Consider the following 22,321-nt stretch of genomic DNA (forward strand, 5'->3'; position numbering starts at 1 on the left):
GGTCTGGGCAACTGGCTTATTTTCTAGAACATTCGGTGGTTCGAAAATCAGATCATCTTCCCCAAAGGAAGAGTTCTGGTCCGTGTTGATGAAGTTGGGGATGTCACATTTCATGGGCAAGTTCGGCTCCTCCTCTGGCCGTCCGCTGCATCTGATGGCTTCCTGGAGCCGAACATCACTGTCAAGGGCTATGGTGGGGATACTAGCTTTGGCCTTGTCGAAGTGGCCCACTTCATTGACGTAGCAGTGAAAGATGGACCTAGTTCGTCATTGACCTGCCAGAGAACATCTGGGGCACCAGCGGTCTCCCAAAGTCTGACACAAATCTGTTCAGTCTGAATCTGTTCTCGGGAGACTCTGCATTGCTATAAAGAAAACCAAAATAAAATATCGCTCACACTCTAGCTCGGTGACCTGAAGAATCATAGTTTTTGCCATCTACTGAGAGCAAACCCCTGCAGAGAGCATGCTGACAAGCACTGGAAGTGAAAGACATCACTTCTGAACACATACAATTACACCCAAGGCAAAAGTCTCAAGTGAGGACCCTTGGACAATCCTGAAAAGACATCGCTCCCTGAGAATCCACAATATTGGTGTCTCGCACACCAGTGTTTCTCAGTGGGACAATCAGATCATCTTCATCAGATTTAGTTAAAGTGCTTCTTAAAATGCAGAATTCTGGTGTGCACACCCTCAGAGTCTCAGAGGTAAGGACGGGTAGTCTGTATTTTCATAGCCACCAAGATCACTAAACATGCTCAGGTTTAGCACAGCGGTCTACATCGGGTCACCTGAGCATCGACAATGCTGTCTCATGTGGTGGGGTGGCCATGTGTGTCAGGGTGCTGTCCTACCCACGTGACTCCCCTGATTCTCAAAACTCACAGTGCAGCCCCATTGGGCAAGAAATACCACCATTTCACAATGCATACTCAAGGAGCCCGACTGACAGATACAATCAGTGATAGGAGAGGGGACAAAACTCAGCTTCCTGATACCTTCTTTCACTTACTGTGGGACAAATGATCAATTCAATGGTAATAAATTAGTGAATGAGTGAATAAGATGACTCGTTAGTCCCACGAATGCCTGGAAGAGCGAGCCTGGGCACACTGAGAACCGTAACAGCCCATCTACTTAATTGCCATCCTCCCCAGATCTATGTAAAGGTTACTACCACGCAGGCAGTGTCTCCTGAAGGGCAAGAATCATGTCTGAACACACTCTCAAATCCAGAACAGAACCTGACAAAAATTAGGCTCTGGAGTCTGTGTTTAGCGAGTGTGGAATCTCAGTGATTTCAGCTCTTAGACCTTGCCTTCCCATCCCACCCCTCATGATATGGCCCCTAAGACTAGTTCTTTCAGGGCTGGGGCCACGGAAACCATTTACAGGACTGGAAGAATCTGATCATATAAACCATCCCCCAGATTATCATCAAATGTCACCTGCATTTCAGGGATCAGTAATTCCAGAAGCTTTGCAGTTCAGGCAGGTGAGGGATTTTTATATCAGCTCTGTCTTCTACTGTGACTGCCTGGGTGACATCCGACAAGGAATTCTCAAAAGCCTGAGCTTTTCCTTTCAGGAATAATCTAATTAACAAATCTCGCTGACCACTCAACCAATGTGATGTGAAGATCAATGATTTACACAGGAGTACAACATTCACTAGGTCGTGGATTTAGAATCAGAGAAAAATCATTTGAGAAAGATTGACAGAATTTAGCTTTAATGCAAATTTAAGTATTCTTACCTTTCAGTAAATCATCTTCCCCTACTTATCACTTCACCCAAGTTTAAAAGATATTTGAGAACAGGGATGAGTGTGCCAGCAATCTGTGACCCAATAACCTAAAATGTCACCTAGGAAAAAGAGAGGAGTAACACATTTTTAAAAAGCATGGTGAAGATGGCGGGGCCATCCCCCAACTCCACACTAAGGAGCTCTGAGTAATAGCTTTCCTGCCTGCCTGGGGCATCAGCTGATGTGAAAACCCACCCAGAAACCTCACTGTCCAGCAACTCTTCCGTAACACAGGCTACACTTCCTCAGAATTAAGAATTGGGTCAAGTAACCCCTTTGCTGAAGAATAAAGACAAAGGAGAACAAGAGGTTTCTGCCCCTCCCCAGGGGAGAGCCCAGACCTTGGGCTGCATGCACTGCGCCCACCTCCCAGGAGAAGAATTAACTGGAGAAGGGCGTTCTGCGAAACTGGGGCAGCAAAGTTTGAGATGGGAACAAATTGACCAGCTGGCCAGGGACAGCCCCCTTCGTCGCTGCCTTGGCAGCTGCCTCCGCCCCCTCAGCACATCCTGCCCACCTCCAGTGGCTAAGCTGTCAGGGAAACTGTGCTTTGGGACCTGGGGCAAAAGAGGCTGCCCCCAGGCCAAGCTGCGGAAGAGATGGGAGCTAAACCACCAGCTCCCAAGCGGCAGGCTCCATACCCCCGCCAACACCCCGCCGCCCCCTCACCCTACTGCAACCCCGGGGCAATATGACCCGGAGAAACGTGACCTGGGAACGAGGGTCGGCCACGTCATGCCTCCAGAGAGATGGGAGCTTATCCTTCACCTCGCCAGGGGCAGCCACTCTCTCCTCTCCAACACCTGATCTCACCGCGCCAACCTCCCAGGAGCAACCTGACCGGGTGTGGGGTGTCAGACGAATCTTGCGCGGGAGAGGCCATTCCCAGGCCAGGTCAGTGGAGAGGAGAAGAAGTGGCCCCATTAGGACGGGCAGCCGGACCTCGCAGCTGCCTCTACCCTTCGACCGCATCGCGCCCTTCTCCCAGGGGCAAGCTGACCTGGAGACGGGCATCCGGCTTCTTGGGCAGCAGAGGACGCCCCCAGGATTGGCAGCGGGGAAGAGGAGAGCAAATTGACAGGCTCAGCGCTGCAGGTCTTCTACCCCCGCCGTCGCCACCCCCGCACCTTAAAGGCACCGCCCAGGGCACCCCTCCCCCAGCAGGTTGAATGGGACAGGTGTGTCTGGTGATCTGGGGGAGGAGAGGCCACTCCCACACCAGGCAATCGGGGAGACGGGAGCCAATCCACCAGCTCCCCAAGGCAGCCATCTACCCCTGAAGCAGCCACCTCTCTTGCCCCCTGACCTCACGGTGGCCTCCTCTAGGGAGCAGGCTGACCTGGAGATGGACGTCCGGCGAACTTGGGACAACAGAGACAGCCCTCAGGGCAAACCATGGGGGGAAATGGGAGCAAATGGACCGGCTCCATGGGAAAACCTGCCGCTGCTGCCACCACCCCCAACGTACCACGCCCGCCTCCCGGGGTCAGGCCGACTAGGATACACGTGTCCCGTAACCCAGGGCAACAGAGACCGCCCCTAGGACAAGCCGCGGGGAAGATGGGAGCAAATGGGCCCGCTCCCCCGATGCAGGCCCCCGACCCCCGCCACCCGTGTACCCTGACTACCCTGCCTCCCGCCCCCAGCAGGCAAAGTGGGACAGGGGTGTCCGGGGACCTGGCGCAGCAGAGGCCGCCTGCAGGCCACGCGGCACAGACATGGGAGCTAATACACAAGCTCCCCCGGGGCAGCCTCCCTATCCCCGCAGCCACCACCTTACCAGCCCCCTGACTGCACCGCACCCATCTCCCAGGTGCAACCTCACCTGGAGTCGGACCGCAGGCAAATCTCCGGCGGCAGAGGTCGCCCTCAGGCCAGGCCGCGCGGGACAGAAGAAATGGAGCAGCTCCCTGGAACGGACCCCCTCCCCCTGCAGCCGCCGCCGCCGCCTCCCAGGGGCAAGCTCACCTGGAGACCGGCGTCCCGCCTCTACGGCAGCAGAAGCTGCCACTGGCTCCGCCGCGGGGGAGAGCTGAGCGAACTGACCGGCTTCCGCGCGGCAGCCCCCCTAACCCCGTGGGCCCCGCACATTAATGGCACCGTCCCCACTCAGCAAGCTGAGCGGGACAGGCGTGTACGGTGACCAGGGGCAGCAGAGGCCGCTCCCAGGCCCGGCAGCCGGGAGAAGGCAGCTATTCCAACAGTTCGCCAGAGGCAGCCGCGCTCCGCCCCCCTGTCGCTGCCGCTGCCCCCTGACCTAACCGCCCCACCTCCCAGGAGCAAGCTTACCTGGAGTCCAACATCTGGCGAATCTCCAGCGGCCAAGGCCCCCCTAGGCCAGGCTGCAGGGAAGAGAAGAAATCGACCGGCTTGCCCGGGCAGCCTCCCACGCACCGCCGCCTCCGCCGCCCCAAACGATTGGACTAGCCTCCCGGGGTCAGGCTGACTGCGAGGATGTGCACTTGCCTTCTAATCCTGGCCACGTGCCTGAGCACCTCCCTGCATCCCTACACTCCCCGCACCTCTGCACCCCTGCCACTATCTGCACTTCTGCACTGCCTGCACTTCTGCACCCCTGCACCCCCGCATCCCCTGAACTGCCTGCGCCCTCCACAGCCCCTGCACCCCTGTCACCAGTTACACTTTTGCACTGCCTACACTCCTGCACCTCTGCATGTCCCACACACCACCTCTTGGGCCTGTGGCAGAGTCTCTGCTGTTAGACCAATGCACAGGAACTCACATCTTTGCCAGTATATGATGCATCAGTGGACGTCTGGGGTTGGCTGCAGGAAGGTACATGTTCCCGGTCACTAGCCTGGGCCACTAGGGTGATCTCTCTGAGGTCACCAAGGGCGGGCTCAGAGATGCTGTTTTCCGGGAAGAGAGGAGTTGAAACAGGTCTTGAGGGCAGAGCTGTGCTCAACAGGCCGTCCACGCTTCATGTTTTACACAGGGCTTCGGAGAAGTGAAATGGATCCAGCCAAGTAAGACCGGCCTGCTGTACGCCCACCTCAGTCCTGGGCTCTGAGTCAGACCGACTGGCTCCCACACTCACGGCCCAGTTTTGGTACCTGAATGGTCCCTTTGAGGCATCCCATCAGTTCTCAGGAAGAAGTCTGGCTGCTTCCACCCCATGGCCCTCCCTCCTGTGCTGGCCTCAGGAAGTTTCCTTATTTGGGGAAGAAGGCAGCCCACCCCCTACCCCACCCCTCACCATGCTCTCACCCAGGCTGCAGCTCTCGCTGCCCATCAGAGTCTGGAAAGCCATCCCTCTTCAGTTATGTCCCTTCTGAGATGGACTTGCTTCCACTCAATTCTAGGCGAGGATGCACCATGGAATGCACTGGGTAAGAGAACCAAAATAAATAATTTCTTCTGTGAGGTTTTCTGTTTATCTACTGGGATGGGCTGTGTGTAGTTTGCTACAGCTATTGGTATGAGAGGCTAAAACAGCCTGTGTGTCCTTGTTTTCATCTCCCCACTGTCTTTGGGTTTTCCCTTGACACTCCTGAGACATTTACTTCTTTTAGTTTTATTCCTGTTATTACACAGGGGCCCTACTGACATGGAGGTAAGGTGTTGGGGGAGCAGGACAGAGCAGGGCATCTGTAGTCCTGTGATTAGTTCTCATTGAGCCTATGCCCTGAGCTGTGACCTCCACAAGTGTGTCTCTTTCCCCCCACCCCAATTTGGGTGAGACAGAAGGGATTTCCCTTCTCCCAGGTTGGTTAGGCTCTGGTAAAATAATTTCTCATTAAAAAAACAAACAAACAAAAAACAACTTCCCCAAATGAAACAGAATGTTTTGGGTATATTTCAATAGAGTTATTTTCTCCTTTCCAGGCAGGAAGCATGAGGAGTTATCCTCTGAGGCCTTCATTCTGAGAACAGGACACGGTCCTGGAGGTAAAATGCATGAAAAAGAGCAGGGGGCCCCTCTGACTGGCCCCCTGGAGTTGTCACACTCGGACTTCCCCACGCTGAGATTTCCACTGGCCTCAGGGACCTGTTAAATCTGCCTGCCCTGGGGGTTGTTACAAAAGCGGGTTCTGCCCTGGGAGCTGTGACTCGCCAAGCCTGCCTGGCTGCCTCTCTGTGTTGGGAGCAGATTTTCCCCTCATTTTTCTGGGATCTAAGAAGTACAGTGGGATTGCAGCTCCCTCAGCTCTGGTGTTGTTTTCAGGACAGAAGGAGAAATTTCTGAGCTCCACACGAGCTGGAACAAAGGCTGGAATCCTCCCCTCCTCTGCCTTCGTGCAATAAGTTTCTGTGGTTCTAGCCGAGTTTCTGAAGATGTGGATTTAAACACACACATCCCAGCCCCTACAGGAGCACACAGTCCCATAAATCCCCCCAGTTTCCACTGGTAACTACTGAGCTGATGGGGACACGGGTTTCGGGTCCACAGAGGCCTGACTGCACTACTTGCTCCGTGGCCTATTAACGTGGTTGCTCTGGGTCTTGTCTGAAGTGGCTTGCTTACCGCACCTGGTACATGGGAAACACAAAATAAGTTCTAGAAACTTCACTTTTTCTCCCTCCAGGGCCTTCAAACATAGAAAGTATTAAGTGAACTCAGACGGCCTAGTCACCGCAATGAGGTCCGTCCAGCCTGGCTCTCCTGAGTGATGGGCACTGACTTGCACCTTAACTCGGAATAGTAGGGGAACCGCCTTCTTCTGACTGGGCCTCTCCCCACACCGGGCACGCCCTCAGCTGAGACGGTGTCAACTCCCCCATTGAGGTGTGTGCTGGTGGCTTCAGTGTGACCTGGCCCTGCCGGGATATGAACCTGCAGTGAGTGAGGTGGAGGGTCGGGTGGAGAGGGGTCCCTTCTGGGGTGGAAGGGGGCCCGGTAGCACCCAGCCCGGCCTGGTGCCTGGGGCTCCCTAACACCTCCTACAGCTCCTGGGTTGGCTCCGGTCCTGGCCAATCCATACACCCTCCCAGCATCTTCTCATTAAGTCCCTTTTTGCTTTTATCAGCGAGAGGTGGCTTCTGTTGCTTGTTCAGTGAAACAGTACATAGGGAAACCAGACTATTTCTAACATCAGTAAAATACCAACCTCAGTTATCTCGCCGGGCAGAACGTGCAGCACAAAGGCCTGCACAGGGCTGTGCGAACGGCTTACGTGAAGGGTCCTCATCATCTGTCTTCAGAGATGCAGAAGCTGGTGGTTCAGGTAAAACCTCAGGGAGGGATTGAGGAATCCAAAGCTGGTTGGTTTCAAAGGCTAACTGGTCAGACCAGACCCCTGAGCTGTGGTCAGAAGCCTAGCTCAACATCACTCAGACTCAGCACCATAAGTGCCAGGTGGGGGTGGTGGTGTTCCCTTTGCAGGCTCTCATTGGGGATTCACTGTAGTCCCTTAAATGCAGCAGAGATTCCAGCCCCCTTAGCCCCCACCCTGCGTGTTCCATGACACAAATCCCGGGAGTGTTTAATTTTCATCTTTGTTTAGGAGGATGAAGGAGGGGCAAGAGGAGACATAAATTCATACTGACTGACACAAGGTCACAGCCAGTACCTCCTCCTTGGAGAGATATGTGCTCCCAAAGTGGTGGCTGGGGGGCTGGGCGGAGACCCTCCACTGGTCCCAGAGGGACTCCCTCATCTGGCCACAACTGATGGGTTGGACAACAGATCCAGAGGGAGACAGAGCATCTTTCCTGGGAATTTGGAACTGACACACAGAAATCAAGTTCACTCATCTGGGGATTGGCGAGGGGCGGTGGTTGGAAGTCAAATGAAACCAGAGCATGAGAGAAAGTTAGAAGTGAAAGAGAGAGAGACAGAGAGACTGAGCTTGTGAGAGCAAATAGTCAGAAAGAAGGAAAACAATCAGGGGACAGAGGAATTCCAGCTCTTGACTGTCTAGTCTGTCCTAGCCCATCAACGACCCCGCGGGATGGTTAATAAAATTCCAGTTTTGCAGATAAGGATAAAGGCTGAAAGAGGTGGGGGCTGGGTTTGGGTGCACAGTTAATTCAAGTGCCGCTGGACCCCTCATTTCCCATTGCCTGAAGGCACTGTAATCCTCACTGGGACCCCTGCGGTCCCCTGACAGCCCAGCACCCTGATCAAATGGCCCCTGCGGGAGTGGGAACCCCTCTGAGCGTGAAGAGTTCCCTGAACCGAGATGCCATGCATCAGCAGGCTCCTGCACACCCCAGGTTAACATCTCCCCAGCTGTGCAGTCTCCCGACCCACTTCCCTCCCTGCCAGGCACCCCTTCCTTACCACCGAGTGTACTGCAGGAATTCAGACACAGGGATGCCCAAAGCAACACGAGCCCACCGGCTATACAAACAGCAGACTCCCAGCCCCACCTGGGTTCCGAGGGGACAGTAGGCGTCCTCAGCTTCCATGTGTCTAAGACAATCTTCTTCAGCTGGAGGTTATAGAGAAAAATAAAAGGTCCAAAACATAGTTCAGTGAGGAATTCCTCCAAGGACCTGACTCAAGAGACTACAACCAGGGGTCCCTACCCCCCGGACTTGGGGTGAAGGTGGATTATTGATCAGCACAACCTCCGGTGGCCCAGCTCCTCAACTTGGCTGCCCAGAGTGGGCTGGGGGAATGGGTAAAGCCAGGGCACTCAGGAAGAGCACAGAGGACCTGATCTCCCCTCTCCGCACTTGTAAACCCTTCCTCAAATCTCAAGGCATCTGACAGAGAGCAGCCACCACAATAAGGAGATGCTCCCATTTCTTCACTCACTCCAGTCTGTTCACTTACGTGCTGAGCATCCACTGGGTCCCAGGACATGACACATAGGATGGCCGATGGGACAGGCTTGGTCCTTCCCCCTGGACCCTGTTCAATCTGATGGAAGAATGATCACTCATAAAGAGTTTTTCAAAATTATACAGAGACCAAAGACAAACTGCAGAGTGAACCAAATTTAAAAATATATATGAAGATCCCCCAGTCTCCCCGCCTAAGGTTAACAGCATAAAGCAAAAAGATGTTGCCTTTGATCACCAAGGAAGTTGTCACCCCCTCTCAGGTGGAAAGGACAGTTATTCTTTGAGCAGGACACAGAAGTGCTCCATCGGATTGGACCAGGGCATCTACAGTCATTCAGCAAATGTGTATAAGCTCCTACTACGTACGGGAATCTCCTAACTAGACCAATTCACAAGGTTCTCGGGCTTTATCAGTCAACAAAATAGACATGACTCCCCATCACTGGGGGCTCAGAGTTTTAGTAGAGGAAACAGGCAGCATGTTGGGGGTAGTAAGAGCTTGGAAAAATTAAAAAAAAAAAAAAGAGTGATATGAGCAAACTCCGGTGATGGCGGTGGGGTGGGAGGCAGGCAGGAGGGAATAAGGCAATCCTGGCAGATCTCACGGAGTAATGAACTTGAAGCAGAATAGATCCGGAGGAAGAAGGAAGAGCCGGAGTCAGAGGCCCCCTGAGTGAGGGGGAGAGTGTGGGCAGAGAGGCAGAGCACGCCGGGTCCTGAGGCCTTTGTGATGACTTTGGCTCCTAATGAAATGATGACCCGTTTAGTGAGTTTTGAGGGGAGGGGTGATATAGTCCAACTTAAGCTTTTGTGTTTGTGTTTTTTTGTGGGAGGTAATTTATTTATTTTAATGAAGGTGCTGGGGATTGAACCCAGGATCTCTTTTTTTTTTTTTAACATTTTTTATTGATTTATAATCATTTTTGAACCCAGGATCTCTTGCATGCTAAGCATGCGCCCTACCACTGAACTAAACCCACCCCATCAATGTATGTTTTGCAGGCTCCCTGTGACTCTGTGTGGATGAGAGATTGTAGGAAAGCAAAGATGGAAACAGGAGGCTATTGGTGTCCAGGAAGGGCTGAAGGTGGCTCTTAGGAGGGCGGGGAGCAGGGAGCAGGTGGTTAATGAAGACAGAATACCCAGAATTTTCTAACAAGCTGGATTTGCTGTCTGTGTGTGTAAGAGAAAGACAGAAAGAACATTGTTCCAACATCTGGACCTGGACAATGGGAGGGATGTCCTCTCCATCCACAAGGGATGGGACAAGGTGGGGCTGAGCAGGTGGAAAGGGGCTGGTATCAGCTCAGTTCTTCAATGTCATGGTTAAGGTGTGTATTACATATTGCCACAGAAATGCCTAATAGGTAGAGGAGTCTGTTTTCTTTTTCTTTTTAACATTTAAAAAATATAATTTAAATGTATTAATTGTATTATGTGAATGATTTGGGAAGTTTGTTTCATGCCAAGGTATATGTTATATATAGCCAAATGGAAAATATATCAGAAAGGGGAGAAATGAGGGCTTTCACATAAACTGACTGTCCATAACGTAGGTAAAATTTCAATAAAACCAGTGTTCAGTGAAAAAACCTCATCTTGGTGTTACATAAAAATAAATGAAAAAGGACTATGTTAATGTATCATTATTTCATGTTACATAATAGCCCCAAACAAACACACTGTTTAACTATGAGGCTTGTAGAAATGCTATTCGCTTTTTCCACATAAATACAGAAATGCAGAAAGGTTCTAAGTTAGAATAAGCATCTTAGTGGAAATAATACAGATTTGAGCATTTTACATGATATATATATTTACTGATACAAAATTTGGAAAAGTAATTACATAGTAGAACATATGTATGAATGTGAAAGCAAGATTAATGAAAGAAAAAGAATGTGAGTCTCAGGGATAAAGGTCCAGATGGAAAGGGCAAATCAGGGAGTTTTGGAGAAATCGAGAAATTGATGGCATGCCACTTTCCAAGGCTGGGTTGCTTCCACCAAAGGAATAGCAGAGAGAGAGATGAGAGGCCCAGGAGCCAACCCTGGGGCACACCCACAGTGTATGTTTGGGAAAAAGAGGAGACATTGGCAAAGGACCAGCCAGTAGACCAAAAGCAGAAAACAGACTGAGCGATGGGCTGGAGTTTAAGTGAAGCAGGAACACGGGGGAGGAGGGATGGAAGAGCTGGGTCAAATGCTGCCGAGGGTCTACTCATGATGAGGACTGAAAATTGACCACTATATTTAGCAACGTGTGGTCACTGATGGCCTTGACAGAGCAGTTTCCATAGAGTGAGGGATCAGGGGAAGAGCCAGAGTGGGTGTAAAAGGGGATGGCTCAAGAGAAGATGCAGACAGTGAGTTTAAACAACTCCTTAAATATTTGCTGCAAAGACACAGGGTGGCAATTGGTGGGGGTGAATTAGGGTCAAGGAGTGCTGTTTGTTTCTTTTAAGAAGATGGACGTTTATATACTGATGGGAGCCAACTAGCAGGAGAACAAAATAGATGAGGTAGTGAAAGAGAGGATGGTTTTGGGAGTGACAACCCAGAGAAGATGGGAGGGATGGGGCCCTGGGGACTTTTCGAGGAATTGGCTTTCGATGTTACCTGTAATAAGAGGTGGGGCACCGAGAGTGAGGTCACAGACAACACTAGGTGAGCGGATGTGCTGGGAGTTGCTTGTGAAACTTCTCTTCTGTTGGCTTGTTTGCTTGTTCAAAGTAGAAAAGTAACCTTATCAGCTGAGGGATGAGGAGGAAGAAAGAGTTACTGGAGCCATGAGAAGAAGATAAGAAAGAGCCTTCCAGGGAGAATGGGACAGTGAAAAGAGCAGGGGGAGATGGGGGAGTGCGCTCCCAGAAAGTTACATTTTCTCTTTGACGTCCCCAAATGTGTGATGTGTGATTACCCTTCCTGCTGTCTACGAAATAAAAATTAAGTATGGTTCAGAGGAAATGCTATTTCATTCTAAGAGGCTACCTGTTTCTCAGGAATGGCCATCTTAAACTGCAAATATTACAAAAAATGTTGAAAAGATGAACCTGTGTACCTAAAATCCCCTATTTTCTATTAATCTGGTTACTATTTAATTCCCCTATCAATAACTCATAACCAATACTGCCATGATGGAGGTACACTGATGCTTAAAAGGAAATGAGATCTGTATCCTTTTCCTAAATTCCATGGCTTCCTTAATATACAGTTCCCCTTGGAATTTAGGAATGTCTGGTATAAGAAGTGAGAAACAGTTTGAGAAAATCCCGGCTCAGAATTACACAGCACAACCGCATCTCAGAAGTATATACAGCCGTAAAGAATTTTAGAAGCAAAACTCCGTAACTACTCTTAAAGACTTTTGCAAACCTGGGCCTGCCCAGATGTTTCCAAACTGGAAAGGGACTCCAATCACTTGCCTGGTACCGGACCAGAGGCTGACCAGCCTTTTCTGTAAAAGCGAGAGAGTAAATATTTTCAGTTTTGCAGATCATTTTGTTGTAACCATGCAGGTCTGCAATAAGAAAGCTAAGAGCACTGGGAGACAGGAAACAAATGGGCATGCCCACACCCTCCCTTCCACTCAGGGCAGCTTCTCTGTGGTGGGCAGTTTTGCCACAATAACTTGTTTCTTTGTTTCCATTGGTTTCTTTTTTTCCACCTTACTGCTCAAGCTCAGAAATTCAGGTGGTCCTGGTCCTTCAGCATCCATGCAGAGAGAAGGCTGAGTGGGGTTGGGAACCCCACCTGATGGAGAAGAGAGATTGCTGGGAGGGACACTACGGCGGCCACCATGACACGAGACAATCACACCTTCTGGGGTGAAAGGGAATGAAGACAAGGGAGGGACAGAGCAGTGGGACCCCTAGGTCGCCTGCCAGGCTTTCTCTCCCTCCACAGCCACCCTGGGTGCCTGGGGGGTGTTGGGATTCAGCTACGGTGATTAGGCTGAAGGGACTCAATATAAAGGACCATCCAGCTCCTCACTAGGTTCCAAACGCAGCCCCTCAAAGTCCACCCTCTGAGTTTCTGGAACTCAGCTGGAAGAATAAATGAGCAGGCCAGATCCAGAGCCCAAGCCAAACACGACGGTAGTCACGTGGGGTTGTAACCCCATGCTCAGTGGTAGGGGACGCCTTGCAAATCTGCAGAAATCCCTGTTCCACCTCATTCCTGGGGGAAACCCCAGATCTCCTTCTGCTCTGTCTGTTCTTCTCTTGATGCTATTGTCCTGGATGGATGCAGAGTCTTTGAACCTGGCCCTCCAAACGTACATAAGCAGCCTGTTCGATAAAACAAATTATGCACTTTTTCACATTTGCCAGTTTTTTGATTCCAGAAATTTTGCGGGACTCATTCTCACAGTCTCCTGTGCCCCCACCACTTGGTGGCCCTCTGCTCATGGAAACACCATTTCCCACAACTGCACCCTGCCTCCCAGCTGGTCAGAGGGGAAAGTCCCACAAAGACACAGGTGTTTGTGAGGATCCTGTCCCCAAGCAGAAAGCCTACTCCTGGAGCCACGGACAGGGATCTGGCCTCCTGAGCCGCTCAGCTCTAATTCAAAGCCTAAACTGGGGGCCCCGAACATTGCTGAATGACTTTCTGAGTCACCTGGACTGGAGGGGCCTGATTTTTCTTTCCAGGAATGGATGTAGTGCAGCCTCCATTTTCAGGGCTGATATTGACGATGGATCTAGTTCCCCCCACTGCACCGCAGGAAGGAGAGGCCCTTCCATCCCACAGCTTGGAAACCCAGCCCAGGTAAGTTCTGAAGCAGTGTATTGCTGCCAGGTCCAGTATCCCTGCAGAGTGGCCTCTGTCCCTGAATGAGCCCCTTACCTGGGCCTTTTCTGCCCCGACACAACCACACCCCAGTCTGTGCCAGAGATCTGGGGCTCTGTGTGTCCAGGGCACACAGTTGGGACCTGAGCCAGGTGTCCACTGGGCCTCAAGGGGGAGAGGTCTGCCTCTGCATCAGGGGAAGGTGATCTCTCATGGCTGGCAGGACGCTCTCAATATGGACCTCCAGGCGCCCAGGGAGCAGTTTCCCTGCAGGTGTTAGAAGCCATCATCAGGAGGGCAGGCCCCTCTTTGTGCAGACCATCCCGCAGTGCTGGGCCCACGTGCTGACCACAGAAACCTACATGTCCCCAGGTTACCCCAGGCAACCTCACAAATTCGTCACTTGGTGACCTGGGTACCACGGGATCATTGGCCATCCCATGAGGGTGGTCCTTGAAGGCATGGACTCCAGGTGCTCCCGTTAAGAAATCCCCCTGGGTTTCTGTGGTCACAGAGCCCACACCAGAAGATTCTAGTCCTGCAGTGACCACCACAGCAGTCACCTCCCCTGTGCATGTCCAGGAACAAATGACAGCAATTTATTGCCAGGAATCGTGATGAACAAGGGGGTGGGATTCCATACTAGTTTTAGGATCCTGGTAACTCACTCTGCACCCCAAAAAGCATCCATGAGAAATGTGTTTATTGGGATATCTGTGCCCCTAGAAGAGCTGTTCCTCAGGGCTCCTGGGACCCTCCAGCCCCTCTCAAGGTTCTCAGAGCTTGGGTCTAAATTTCTATCTCCCTCCTTTGGTGTACAGCCACCTGTGTCTCGTGATCACAGGTCACTTTATTGCATGACTTGGCATGTTCTTAGTTCTCGTCCTCCACCCCTGCACTAGACTCCCACGATGTTCCCACTGACCCTTGGCTCCCTGGGTGGGTCAGGGGGCCCTAAGTCTGCACCCTTCACTCTCCTCCTCTACCCCCAACTCTGAGGCCACCCCTAGGTGGACTGGAAGGTGTTTGTAAATGAGTCTTACACAAGGACATGACTGGACAAAGCAGGGCTCCACCCCCGGAAAGCACACCTGCTCCCTTCTCTGATGAGGACCCCACAGCCCCACATTGCCTCCAGGAGTCTACTCAGCACACAGTCCCCCAGTTCTGGGCAAGGCGTCTCCCGGGAATCCTTGCTTCCAGGCAGAGTCTCTCTGTCCTTCTGAGTTTAGAGTTGTTCCCATGTTCCTGAGCACCAAGGTGCCCAGCACAGACCCTTCACTGACCTGGAGAGACAAGGAAGATATGTGGCCACAGGTATCACAGGACACACCTGCTGGGACCCCAGGCCAAAGGGCCATCCTTCTGCCTTCTCAGGTGTGGATCCCGTGGTACCTTTTTGCAGGGGGCCCAAATGGGGAGTGGGGCCCAAAGCAGTTCATGGGGCTCTCTGGGCAGGGAAGACTTGGGCCAGGCAGCCTTGCCTGGTTTCCCTCCTGGGGCACTCTGAAAACTCCTGCTCCTCTGGCTGTGGCTGGAGGCCCCCCAAACTTCAGGGCGGGGCCCTTTCTCTCAGCCTCCACTGCCTCCAAAGCCACGCTGGAGCTGGCATGGGGAAAGAGCTTTCTTGCCCTCTTGTGGCCAAGCTGCCAGAGGTGGATGCTGCGGGGAACTGGAAAGAGTTAGCAGTTGCTCAGATGTGAGTGGTTAGGCAATTTGACACCCTGTCAACTAGCCTTAAACATTGGAAAGAGGGCTTTCCCAGGAAAGCTGGAAGTTACTTTCAGTAATTTGTTTAAAGATTTCTTTTTTTTTCCCTTAAGGACTCATAAAACCTCTCCCAGGTCATTCCTGGTATGGACCATTATCCAGGGATCAATCGGGAAATGCAGGAGGAGAGGGGTGGGGGTAGGGGAGAGGGTAGGGGAGATCAGAGCCCACAGAGAGGAGATGCCCCTCCTAGGAGCCACAAACTGGGCAGTGGCTGCTGGCATCCAGCTCTCCTGTTCTCAGGCCCATTTCATCTGTGGGGTGTTTCCAAAAGAAACAATGGTGGAAGGGCCATGGAGGACCCCTAGACCTCCCAGAATAGACAGGGGGAGCAGAGTCACCATGCTGGCCCAGAGCTTGGAGACAGACCTGCAGTGGAGACCACAGGTCTTCTGAGAAGCCAGTTTTGAAATAAAGGCAGTATGCGCTGGAATACCCATTTCGAGCAATTGCTTCATCATAGACATGTAATTTACATAGTTCTTCTCACCACGAAACTGTTCCCAACACGCTACATGAATGACGGCTTCAACACACATTCATTTCTGAGATGTGAACAAGTGTAGAGCCGCTCTTTCGTCCAGCATAATGGGCATGGTTACACCTAGGAAAGCTTACCAAGATTTCTCAGCAACAGCCAATTTCGAAATAAAGGCAGTGTGCGCAGGAAAAGCCGGTTGGAGTGAGGGCTTCCCCATACACATGTAAGATTTATAGTTCCCCTCACCATGAAACGCTGTTCCCAACATGCTACATGCATGAAGGTTTTGACACACATTCAGTTCTAAGAAGTTAGCATGTGGAGAGCCGCTCTTTCATTCAGCATAAAAGGCCTGGTTACACCCAGGAAGATTTACTCAGATGTCTCAGCTGGTTCCTTCACCCAGATTCAAAATAAAGGCCGTTTTTGCTGGGAAAGCCTGTTGGAGCGTGTTCAGAGCTGTTTCGGGCTCTGTCCCAGCTGGAGGGTGCAAACCCCAACCTCCAGAATGAGGGACCAGGACCCCACCGGCCAGGTGGTGTTGCCTTTGCTGGGGAACAGTGATCTTTGGGTTAGATATTTTGCAGCTCTCTCTAAAACCTGTTTTGACTTAAGTTTGCATCCTAGTCACCAGTTTCAGGGCAACAGAAAAAGCATATCCTACATCCCTTTGCACTGAAATCTTCCCAAAAGAGCAAATATTTGCCCATGAAAATACCAGCTGCTCTTCTAAGGCCCCCAAAATACCCAGCAGTGTGGCCGGTGCACTCTTGATCAGGAACAGGATGAGAGGGACCAGCGGTCTTCCAGCAGGCTTGGCCTGATGTGGCAGCTGCGCTGTGGGTCCGTGGTGGGAGGGCCATGCAGGGAATCCTGTTTGAGGGGCCTCTGTGCACGTCTGCATTATGCTCTGAGGTTTCATACAAAGCTCCAGGCATCCTAACTGGTCAGATACAGCCCCCACCCTCGGGCTGGAACCACCAGGACCTCAGTACCTGTAACAGGGACGGTGCCCGGTGTGGGGAGAGGTCATGGGACACTCCGGGGGCAGGGGTAGTGGTGCTGGGGAAGGCAGGGGGTGCAGTGAATGGTGGAGGGAGCAGGGTCCCTTGCTTGGGGGTGAGAGTTCTTGGGGAGACCACAGAGCATGGCACACACAATCCCCACCCCATACCCCAAATTCCTAGCCCCGCCAACACAGGGGCTTTTCTGAACACTCTCACCGTGGCTAGCCTGTAAGACTGCACCTAACCCGGCATCTGGCACCCCTGCCCTATCTCCCCTCTTAGGACAGATCCCGTCTCCTTGGAAACTGCCCAGCAGCGTGAATTCAAGGCCGGCAGCGGGCCTGGAGGATCTGCACTTCAGGTGCCCTACCTGGCCAGCCGTTTGTGCCTTGGCTCAGTCCTCTATCTTGCCCAACGGCAGCCTGGGTCCACGTCCGGTGCAAGGGGAGGCCGCGGAGCCCAGGCTGAGCCACACACACGGACAGGTGAGGGTGCCCCCGCCCCGCTGCCCCACCGCCCCGCAGCCCCGCCCACTGGTGGCAGCACCGCCCCAGCATCCGGCCGGCGCCAGCTGCAGGTGAGGACGTCTGCTCGGCACCGCCCGCCCCGGCCCCGCCCAGCTGCCCCATAAGCCTCCCCCCAGCCCCCGTCCTGGCCGAGCCCTGGCTCCCATTGGCTCCGCAATTTCTGCCCTCTCACGTCTAGCCTCGGGAGGACACAGACGCAAGCGCTAGAGGAGGGCCCCGCGGCGTTGCCATGGCTACATGCGCCGCGCTCTGCGCGGGCCGGTGTGAGCTTCTGGGGCGGGCAGCGGGCTCCGGAAGTGTGCAGCTACCCGGGACCATGGCGGTGCTTGCTGCTGGGGCTGGCGGCTTGCTCGCCTGGGCGACTAGTTCTTGCCTGGTCAGTCGGAGGCCGACATCCTGTCTGGGGCGGCGTCCCACAGACGGTAAACGTACGGCCGCGCCGTTGGCGGGGCCAGTGGACATGGACCGGGGTGGGATCCGGGTTGGTGTGGCTGCCGGGGAGGCGCTGTGGTGCCAGGGAGCGGGTTGGGGCGGGGAGGACAGGGCTGGGGCACAGCCACGGGCTTTCCTCCCCCTCGGGCACTGGGGCTGGGACCGCGAGTCCGGGTAGCCCTGCTTGGCCGCGGCCTCCCAGAACCCCCGGGAAGGGCAGGCGGAGGACCTGACTTTTATGAAGCGGGGCCTTATCCGGGTTTTGAAGAGCCCCAGAATCAGATGTTGGAATGGGGTGGTTTATCAGCCTTGTTTATCTGCAGGGAAATTTCAGTTCCATCCAGATGTTGGCTCCTTCGGTAAAACTCAGGAATAAGACAAGGGTCATTGCCGATTAGCAGTTATCTAGGGCTTGACTCAAAATAGACTGTGCGGGGTGTAGGGATGGTAGATGGGCCTTCCCTCTCAAAGTTGGCAGTCTTCTGGGATTAGAGGCCCCAGTTGAGGATTACATCTTCATCTGCGGTAATGGAGGTTGTGGGAACATTAACACAGAGAAGGGAGGAGTGTGGCTGCGATAACTCATTAAAGAAGCCAGGACCCTTGCCTGGCTCTTGTGTAGGAGAGTCTCGCCTAGGGTAGGGCAGCAGTTATCAAAGTGTGTCTGAGGCCCCTGAGATGCAAGACTATTTTGATAGAAACGCCGGTATGTCACCTGCCTTTTGCACACTCTTGCACTCCCGAGTTTCCTGTGGGGATTTCCAGGGAAAACCTGGTCTGTGATATCACAAAACAGGGAATTTAGAGGCAGATAGAATTCAGAACTCACCAGTCCAAAAGAGTTTTGCAGAAATTAAAATCACTGCTCTTCTTCTCATTAATGATTTTTGTTTAGAAAAATATACTTATTTTTTGCTTAAGAGTATTAATGGTAACATGTAGTAGGTTGTTATTATTTTTAAGTGAAATCATAAGCATTTTTTAAAGTTCTTATTTAAGTTCTAACACAGGAACTATTGATAGATTTAACCCACATAAACAGCAGCCTTTTGGAATCCTCAGTAATTAAGAGTGTACAGGGGTCTGTAGGCCAAGAAGCTTGAGAGCCCCTGGAGAACGTGTGCTCAGGTACTAGTCAGGTACTTAGCGTTGTTAGACAGATGCCAAGATGTCTTCTGCATGTGCTCCCGGACTCGAAGTAATTGGCCACATGGAGACGGGTGGGCAGTGCCTCCACTATACAAACCAGAAGCTGCTGAATGTGTCTGGATTGTAGGCCATGGGCTGTGCAGGGATTCCCGTTGTATCTGTTCTATCTAAGCCGGGATTCCTGTGCAGAGGCTTGGCCCTGAAGACCCGCTCTCCTTTGCTCCCTGCCAGGTACCTTCTGTGTGACGTCAACCCTCCAGAGGGCTTCAGCCTCCATAGGAGCGTCTGTATCCACATCGCCTTCCTCCTGAAGACCCTGCTGAAAACGGAGGAATCGGTGCTGGTGATACCCCCTTGGGGCCGCCTCTACCATTGGCAGAGCCTGGACATCCACCAGGTCCGGATTCCCTGGTCTGACTTTTTTGATCTCTCAAGTCTCAACAGAAACATCCCTGACACTGAGTACCAACCGTTCATTGCAGGGGAGATGGTGATCGTTTAACTGGGGCCAGACGGTTGTTGTTCTGGTTCTGATGTGAACATCAGGCCATCTTGCTTCGGGCTTGTCGGTCTGCTAAGGGGTCCTGCTCATGTTTCCCGCACTGCAGGTGAATTTGGTCTTTCCATAGTTTTTCTCAGGAAATAGATCTGAAGTGTATGAGATATGTGTTCCCTCCGCTCTGAAAATCCTGGCCTCCTGGTGAGATGGAGCAGTGACAAGAAGGCCACTGCCACACAGGCCTTGTCTAAGGAGGACTCGCTCCCTGGGCAGTAAGGGCCATTCTTACCTGAAGGAAAACACGATGTGTGTGTAGCATGGGCCACGTGCTGGAGACGGTATGTAACCTCTCATTCAGTATAATTTGGTCCTGCTCAAGCTTCCCATTTTACTTTCCGTAAGAGGTAAGAGTTGAAGATTTTCTTTGAATAAAGGTATTTAGAACTTATCTTTTTCTTTAATTGAAATGTGGTTGATTTACAATGTTTTGTTAGTTTCAGATATACAGCTGTTTTGTTAGTTTCAGGTATACAGCATAGTGATTCAGTTGTACATATACATAGTCTATTCTTTTTCAGGTTCTTTTCCATTAAAGGTTGCAAGATACTGAATATTTTCCCCTGTGTTCTGCAGTGAATCTTTGTTGTTTGTCTATTTTACATATAGTAGTTTGTAATTGTTAATCCCAAACTCCTGTTAGTTTTCTAAGTCTGTGAGTGTGTTTTTGTTTTGTAAATAAGTTCATTTGTATCATTTTTAAAAATTCCACATACAAGTGATATCATATGATACTTGTCTTTCTCTGTCTGAGTTATTTCACTTTAGTGTGATAATCTCCAGGTCCATCCATGTTGATGTAAATGGCATTATTTCCTTCTTTGTTATGACTGAGTAATATTCTTCTATATCTAAATTCTACATCTTTATCCAATCATCTGTCTGTGGGTGTTTAGTTTGTTTCTATGTCTTGGCCATTGTAAGCAATGCTGCTGTGAACATTGGGGTGCAGGTATATTTTGGAATTAAGGCTCCCTCTGGATATATGCCCAGGAATGGGATTGCTGGATCAAATGATAAGTCTTTTTTTAGTCTTTTGAGGACTCACCATACTCTTTTCCACAGTGGCTGCACCAAACTACATTCCCACCAACAATGTAGGAGGGTTCCCTTTTCTCCACAGCCTCTCCAGCATTTGTGGTTTGTGGATGTTTGAATGGTGGCCATTCTGACTAGTGTGAGATGATAACTTATTGTAGTTTTGATTTGCATTTCTCTGATAATTAGCAATATTGAACCTTTTTTTCATATTCCTATTGGCCATTTGTATATCTTCATTGGAGAATTGCTTGTTTAGTTGTTCTGCCCATTTTTGGATTGGGTTGTTTATTTTTTTTTCTTATTAAGTTGTATGAACTATTTATATAGTCTAGAATTTAAGCCATGTTCAGTCTCATCTTTTGCAAAAATTTTCTCCCATTCCATAGGTTGTCTTTTTGTTTTGCTTATGGTTTCTGTTGCTGTGAAAAAGCTGATAAGTGTAATTAGGTCCCATTTGTTTATTTTGTATTTTATTTCTGTTGCTTGGGTGTATTGCCCTAGGAAAACATTGGTGAGATATATATCAAATAATATTTTGCCTATGTTTTCTTCTGAGAGATTTATAGCGTCTTGTCTAATGTTTAAGTCTTTAAGCAATTTTGAGCTTGTTTCTTTTTTTTTTTTTTTTTGCGACTCTATTGTATGCTTTCGATATGTGGTTATCTATTTTTTCAAGTATATCAACTCATTACTATATCTATTTCCTTTAGACTGATAATCACGTAGGCTCCAACACATCCTAAGAATAATGAGAAAAAAAAAAGAAAGAAAGAGAAAAAAATCTATCTTTTCATGCTACCGTCTCCCATTACCACCTTTTTGTATTTTGATGTAATTTTTCTTTTTTCCATCTTCATGTTTATTGTCTTGTAACTCGTTATTGCATTTCCAACTATGGTTTCCCGTTTGTATAGCATCCTGCTTTCTTTCTGTTTAGAATAGAAACTTTTAATGTCTCGGTTTGGTTCAATAATGCTGAATTATCTCCCCACTCCCCTCCCCCCCTGCGTCTCTGAATCCTCAGTGCAGGGAAGCCAAACCATCCTTGCCTTCATCGGTTCTGGGAAAGCAATCTTCATAGTGGGAAAGAAAACATTGAAAAATAATATTCTGTGTGTTGCTTTCTACCCTTGCCCAGAGAGTGAGAATCACCTCTGAAGGCGGAGGAAGAAAGTTGGAGGTGCGGGGCACAAAGTCTTTTGTCCTTTTGCTACTGAAAAAATGATTGCTTTTGTAATTAGTGATGATGCACTTTAAATTGGTGAGATCGAGATTCTACAGCTTCAGCGCCTGTGAATAACCAGCCGGGAGAAAGCTCTCAAGGGCCCCTGCAGTGGGAAAGGCAGCCCCTCTGAGCACCTGTTGTTCTGTATTCTTCCTGACTCCACAAGGATTTGCTACGCACCGCACCGTGCAGGACGATGCAGTTACCCGAGGTGGAGGACAGGGAGACCCCTGCTGGGTGGAGAGCCACAGGAGCCCACATTTGAAGGACAAAGTGAAGAGTAGTGGGGCGGGCATAGGAGGAGAGGATGGTTGAGACCCAGGATGGTGTCCTGGAGTCCAGCAGGCGAGGCTGGCGGGGCAGATGGGGCCCTGGGGCATGGGCAGTCCTTGAGGGATCTGAAGCAAAGATATGAACCAAGAGACTGGATTCGTGTGGGCGTACAGCGCCCCCTGGATGCCGCGGGGCAGTGCAGCAAGCCCAGGAGGAGCGGGCAGTTCCCCAGAGTTGGGTTGACAGGTCACAACCAATTCACTGGGGACCGAGAGGTACCGAGATTTTGTTAAATTTTTGTCCCTCTTCCTGGAAAAAAGCTGCTTCCTGTTGAATAGCCTGTGTCGTTAGTGAGAATTAAAGACATGAAGCAACATTTCCTCAAAAGTCATCCATTGTGTAGTTGTTAATAAGGGTCAAATGCAGACTTCAATAGACTAAATCAAACATTCATCATCGGATTTTAAAATCCTTTAAAATAAAAATTCTTGCTGTCTTTGTTCTTCA

The 22,321-nt window shown here is 50.8% G+C and overlaps 2 long non-coding RNA genes across 2 annotated transcripts; one reads left to right on the top strand and one right to left on the bottom strand.

The window, feature by feature from the left end:
- Positions 1-3,410: 3,410 nt before the first annotated feature.
- LOC135320908 (uncharacterized) lies at positions 3,411-17,097 on the bottom strand. Its single transcript, XR_010380255.1, has 10 exons — positions 16,982-17,097; positions 13,411-13,620; positions 11,938-12,851; positions 11,182-11,315; positions 8,553-8,639; positions 8,055-8,205; positions 6,880-7,003; positions 5,039-5,156; positions 4,554-4,768; positions 3,411-4,152 (listed from the first exon to the last, which is right to left on the bottom strand). It is a non-coding gene; the product is annotated as an uncharacterized LOC135320908 (long non-coding RNA).
- A 149-nt stretch (positions 17,098-17,246) lies between these two features.
- Positions 17,247-20,007, top strand: LOC135320913 (uncharacterized). The gene is made up of 2 exons (XR_010380288.1): positions 17,247-17,560; positions 18,951-20,007. It is a non-coding gene; the product is annotated as an uncharacterized LOC135320913 (long non-coding RNA).
- The last annotated feature ends 2,314 nt before the right edge of the window (positions 20,008-22,321 follow it).

Source organism: Camelus dromedarius, unplaced genomic scaffold (genome assembly GCF_036321535.1).
Source record: "Camelus dromedarius isolate mCamDro1 unplaced genomic scaffold, mCamDro1.pat HAP1_SCAFFOLD_164, whole genome shotgun sequence".
NCBI classification, from domain to species: Eukaryota; Metazoa; Chordata; class Mammalia; order Artiodactyla; family Camelidae; genus Camelus; species Camelus dromedarius.